Source organism: Pyxicephalus adspersus, chromosome Z (genome assembly GCF_032062135.1).
Source record: "Pyxicephalus adspersus chromosome Z, UCB_Pads_2.0, whole genome shotgun sequence".
NCBI lineage: Eukaryota > Metazoa > Chordata > Amphibia > Anura > Pyxicephalidae > Pyxicephalus > Pyxicephalus adspersus.
In genome coordinates this window covers 19,275,303-19,281,349 of record NC_092871.1, presented here as the reverse complement: position 1 = coordinate 19,281,349, position 6,047 = coordinate 19,275,303, and the positions used below count along the sequence as shown (strand labels likewise).

Genomic DNA, 6,047 nt, shown 5'->3' with positions numbered 1-6,047 from the left:
TATAGTACTCTGTACTCCTCTACTGTATAGCCCCTTGAGCCCCTACCTTGTTCCTTATTGAAACATACTTTGTACCTCATTATTACCTACCTCATGTCCCATTGGCTGCTACTTTCACCCCAGAAAGCCTCCACCCTGCATCATATTAGCCCATTAGCCCTACTCCATGTTTCCTTAGCCTTGATTTTATTTCTTGTTGGTTCCTTTTTAGCATCGAGTTATGCCCCTCTTGTGGCGTGGTAACCCCTACTTTACACCTCATTAGCTCCTTCTTTATCTTACATTGCATCCCTTTTAGCCCCTTCCTAGTGGTTGTTTGCTTTGTTATCACAAATGGCACTCTGTAACCTCTGATTGGCACCCTACTAATGCCTTTAATAACTGGTTAGCCCATAATTTGCATTGCTGCTGTTTAGCAGCTACTTTGTGCTTTGTTTGCCCTTTAATCAATAAGCTTCTACTTTGCACCCCATTAGCCCCTACTTGCTCTAAATTGACCCATACTCTGCAATCTTTTGAAGCCCTTTAGTCCTCTAATTTGAGCCTTTCTAGCCTCTGCCTTCTAGTCTTTATGGCCCCATGAGTAATAACTTTGCACCTAGTTACCATTATTTGTATTCTGAATTTCGTGACATAATATCCCCTACTTGGCATCCTGTTCGTGCCCCAATAACTTTTGCTTTGCTCCATGTTAGCTCTTGACCCCCAGCTAGTACTATGAAGGCTGCCTATTTACAAACTGTTTTTACTTTATTCTCCTTTATCCCTTTCTTTCGGCAGTGTTATCCTAAGTTTGCATATCATTAGCCTCTTCTTCATACTTTGTGGGCCTATACTTTGCACCCCATTCTCCCCAAATAGTTTTTTCTTTGTGACACATTAGTTGATACTTGTACCCCATAAGCCTATTGTATTGCATCCATTGTGCTCCTCCTGTGCCCCACTTTAGCCCCTACATTGCACCCCATTAGCCCTACTTGGTGTTCTTCATTTGTGCCTTGTTATCCCCTAATTTGTGCTCCACAATCATGTACTTTGTGCTTAGATGGCTGTACATAACGTACTGTGTACTGCTGGATCCTCCATGTATTGTTTTATATTGATTATGGGATTATAGCCAGCACTTACTATACACTAGATTTACTTTTTTTTGGTCATCCGTCGGCCACAGCCTTTTTTATTTTTATGCATTCAGCTATGCTTCCTTAGCACTCCTGAGCACTGCCTTTAATGTGCTGTGTTGTACAGACTATAGTTTTGACCCCTTAACTCTGCACGCTGTGTTGTATGACCCATATCTGTGACCCCTGAACTCTGCATGCTGTGTTGTAGGTTCCATAGCTCTGAGCTTACACAAAATGGAAAAGAAGAGTTCTTGCATTAATTTAATTATAAAATATAATTACAAAATGAAACTTTGTCCTATGTGTTTGTGACCCAGTAATGGTGTGGATTTTGTGTGCAGGGAGTGTGTCTGTTGTGTAAGCTCAGGCTCCATTTTACCATCACTTATAAGGTCACATCCACCAATTAGATGAGACAATTAGTGACATGGTTGCGGGATATGTTGCATTGTGTGCCATGACTTTTCTTTTTCTTGGTGTTCCACAGGTCTCCCTTTCTTTATGGATTTTCTACAATGACCCGGCCTCAGGACTTCCTAGTAAGGCAAATATGATTGTAAAAGGGGAACATGCTCTGCTTCTGATTATGGTGGTATATTCTGCCCCTGTCACACCCTATAAACTCCTCTCTTACACACTTGCCCCATGCTGCTCCTGTCATGACCTCTGAACTCCTCTCCTGCACATACTGCCCTTTTCACATCTGTTGTGTTCAAAATCCATTGTATAAAATATGAGGCCATTTCAGTCTTTCACAGAATAAAAGTTGTCGGGTTTATTAAAAGATAAGTCAGGTTCACTTAACTCATCTCATTCAATGAATGAACATATCCCATATATACAAGTTTAAGACCATAATAAAGCATTGGGGGTTCCTTATGAGATCCAAAGAAACTTAAGCTACGTACACACGTCAGATTTTTATCGCCCGATAATCGGCATCGGCCAATTATCGGGCGAAAATCTGCCGTGTGTACAGTCGTTGTCGTGTCGGTGTCGTCCATCGTCCGGACGACCGACCTGCCGGATCCACGGACGATGGACGACAGCCGATCCTAATGAAAGGGAAGGGAAGAGCGCACAGCAGGGTGCCGCTCCGTCGCTCTCCCCCTCCCCTCTCCATAGAGCATGAACGGTGCTGTATGTACAGCATCGTTCATGCATCGTGCACTCCCTTGTCGTTGGAAAGGATCGTGAAAGATCCTTTTCAACGACAAAAATTGCAAGTGTGTACGCAGCTTTAATAAGGTTAAAGGATCTTCAACAATGTGGGCATGTTCTAGTGGTCCCTGTGAGGGTAAACAATACTTCATGAGTATAGATAAGTTCAAACAAACAAAATGTTTTTTACTTCCCTACTTCAAATGACTTATCTCATCCCCTTTGAGGCCACTGCAGATTTTACGTCCACAGCGTTTTGAAGTGCCAACCGACCATGGCTACAGTCTGCACCTCCCTTTTATTGAATCCAAAATTGTTAAAGCTAAAGTCTGTGGAAAGTTCAGCAAATTCATTACTCAAAGTTTTATTCAGGGGAAAGCATATTTAGCCAATTTCCTTGCTATAGACATTCAATTTGTGGCCCAAGCAGGCAAGTTACAGACTTCCTGCTCTCCTATGAACTTTTAAGCATAATAACGCCCCCTCAACAATCTGTGCAACATTTTTTATGAAAAACAAGGAAGACATCAACGATACAGGCAAACAATGCTAAACTATTGCCCTACTTTAAACATACAACAGTTTGTACAATTATTGTTATTTAGCTTCACTTCAGGAATTCATCCAACTCTGCTTCTCCTCTCTGCATCTCAATCTCATCTCTGGGTCATCTCATCACTCATGTCTTTCTTCTGGGTTCTTCTGTCCTGGATCCTGTCACTGCTGGTATCAACACACACTTGGAATTTTGTCTCTAAATGAAATCGGTCTCAAAATAAATCGACTTATTACTGATCCTTGGTCATGGTTTTCTCTTTCAGGTCACAAATCTTCAAAAGAACATGGCTTGTTCTGTCCAGTGGTCATGGCACCATAATGTTGGTATTTAATAATGATCTTATACTACAACAAGGAAATATAATATGCACTTAACTCCCCTCTTACACTCTCTACACGTACAGCCCTTGTTATACCTTCCAAACTCCTCTCTTTGTTATATGGAGTGTGAGCACTGAAGTCAGAAGATCAACATGACTGGCAGGGGCCCTGTCCCTGTCTGAGTAAAGGGGTGGAGAATATTCTATAATTTAAAAAGCTGTATGTGCCATCCTGAGGGGCCTGTACAATCCCGATAGACATGTCTTAACAGGTGTATAATGAAGTCGGCACCGTTAACGGCGAATGGCATATTGTAGAATATGACAAGTGGCCATTACACACACAGCTTTTACAGGTCATTGTACACACCTTTTGCAGGCAGCTATATTTGATAAAACAAATCTCAGTTGTGATTAACTCCACCTGTCTCTCTGTATCATGTAGCACTGACAGGTGACTTCACTTTTTCTCCCAAATATAGTCATCAATCTGCACGCCCATCCTATTTATTCCATTCTTCTCCCATCACCAGTGGACATGTCTTTGTATCTCGTCAACCTGGGCAGAGAGTGCGGGACTCAAACAACATTTTTTGTCCTGTATGGGGGGATGAGACGAGCCTAGTATCTTCCCCTCAATGGTGACTTCTAGATTTCACTTTCTTCTTCCTCTTCTTTGGGGCCTGCTGTATCTTTTCCCTCTTCTATGGGTGCTCCTGCATCTTCCCCTACATCTCCATCTAGGGGGGCTCATGTATCTTCCCCATCCCTCCCTATTCTCCCCCTCTTCATGTACTTCTTCTGTGTCCCCTCATACCTGCCATGGGTCTTCTGTCTTCCACCTTTCTCCTGCTATTTGCCTTGTAGCCTCAGGTGGTGAATATTGGTTTGTGTATTTCTCATGTCTCACCCTAAACCTTTCCCTCTCCTGCAGGTCCCAATGGAAAGAGAACCATCTGAAGGAGTGTCTTGAAGCCCTATGATATAACGGAGCAGAATTATCCACTTGTGGGGTCACTTTCCAATATATACTTTGTGATCTGTGTGCCCGCTGACAATTTTCTCAAATTCCTCTTCCTGTGACAACTCGCTTAGAAGGGGGTGAGAGGGAGTACCAGGACAGAAAGTGAGGGATGTGGCAGCGTTCTTATGTGCTACAGCTTAAACTTTATAGGGTTCTCTGGGTCTCATCCTGTCTATAACGGTAAAACCTCTTCCATGACTCCCCATGAAGATGGTGGATGATTGGCACTGTATTGCTCAGTCCTTGTGGGGTGCTGCTCCTGTACTGTGAGGGAACTGGAGTCCCTAAAATCCTTTTTCAATAACAAAGCATAAGGGTTAGGTGACACTCCATTTCCAGGTACAGAGATTATGGGAGTCACTATGCATGTGTTTCTATAGTCCCCTTTTACTGTATACTAATATACCAATATGGGCAGTGTATATATTCTTCTCTGTAGCTCAGGGCTATTTCTGAAACTCATGTTCTGGTTATATATTTAGTGGTTATGGCCCTATTATTTGTACCCCCATTTTACCTCTCTTGCTTTACATAAGGTCTTTGTTTTGAGTCTACTCCACCTACCAGTAAGGAATTTCAGCATACGGGGCCCCCACTTTATTATTTGCTCAGAGCCCATTCCTTAATATTATTCCTTTAGACAGTGTTTGTTAATGGCACAACAGCAGCCTGCTGTCAGACCCTGTGGACTCTTCTACTGCATGTTGCTTCTGGCATCCCCTCCATACTCCTCTCCTGCACATGTTAACTACTGTGATACCCTCCTCACTTGTTCCTGCTGTCATACTCTGTGCACTTCTCTCTTACACATTCTTGCCTGTAATTATGCATATAGCCCCCACTATCCTCACCCTTTGCACTGCTCTTCCATGTATACTTCTGGCTCTCATACCCTTCATCCTCCTCCTCCTTCAATTACCTACTGAATAACAAATAACAGAAAATATCACTTCGTTTTCATTTCTGATGTACATCCTCTGTCTGACATTTCTTACCTCGATATCCAGTTGTGATGGATGTATTTTGTATTTCAGAGTGAAAAATCACCACGTATGACACAAAGAATAGGAAACTGGTGGATTGCCGCCTACTGTGATTATACCCTATAAGCGGCAAAATGTGGTAAGCTCCTATGGAACTGTCTGGGGTCGGACCTTTTGGTGGGAGGTTTGTTAAAGATTGCAAGCTCCTTGTTGGTGTTTTTTTTGTAGAAATGTCACATTTTGTGTCCAGTGGAAATAGTCTGGTGGTGGACAGCCATTTAGGAGCCATCCTATGGATTCAAAAGTAAACCTCTCCAGTAGTGGTGCTGTATATCTGACAGCAAGGAGGCCTCAGTAATGATGTGGAGGACGGAGTCGCTACAATATCACCCCTGACCACCCTGGACAGGATGGCCGAATGTCAAAGTGGAAGTTTCCCTTTTTAAGAGAGAGGTAGAGCTAAAGTAAAACAATGTAAATGTATACTGTACAATTCCTGCTAATGGGATTCAATAAAGCAGAGATTTTCCTTTCATTATTGTCTCCATGTCTTTGTCTGCGATTGTGACTTCATTATCAGTAATGCTCCTTTCACTGAGCTCAGTTTCCCTTCTCATTGTAAATACACTTCACCATATTTTTTAGACGAGTAAAAAAGTTTGTTTAGCAGTGGCTGAAAGCTTAAAACTTCTCCATCCAAATGCAGCTTTTTAAGGCGAGGTTGGGGACTAATTGTCTTGGTGCCCCATATATATGGGCATCCCTATTTTACTGTGTACCAGTGTAACCTGGGGCGTGATTACTACAATGCTGACCATTGTATAGAGTTGTTGATATTGGAAGCTGTCCTTTTCATGGTTTTATTCTGTGATTGAGC

The 6,047-nt window shown here is 42.5% G+C and overlaps 1 long non-coding RNA gene across 1 annotated transcript; it reads left to right on the top strand.

The window, feature by feature from the left end:
• The first annotated feature begins 1,609 nt into the window (after nucleotides 1-1,609).
• Nucleotides 1,610-4,534, top strand: LOC140343217 (uncharacterized). Its single transcript, XR_011923279.1, has 3 exons — nucleotides 1,610-1,663; nucleotides 3,107-3,163; nucleotides 4,098-4,534. It is a non-coding gene; the product is annotated as an uncharacterized lncRNA (long non-coding RNA).
• The last annotated feature ends 1,513 nt before the right edge of the window (nucleotides 4,535-6,047 follow it).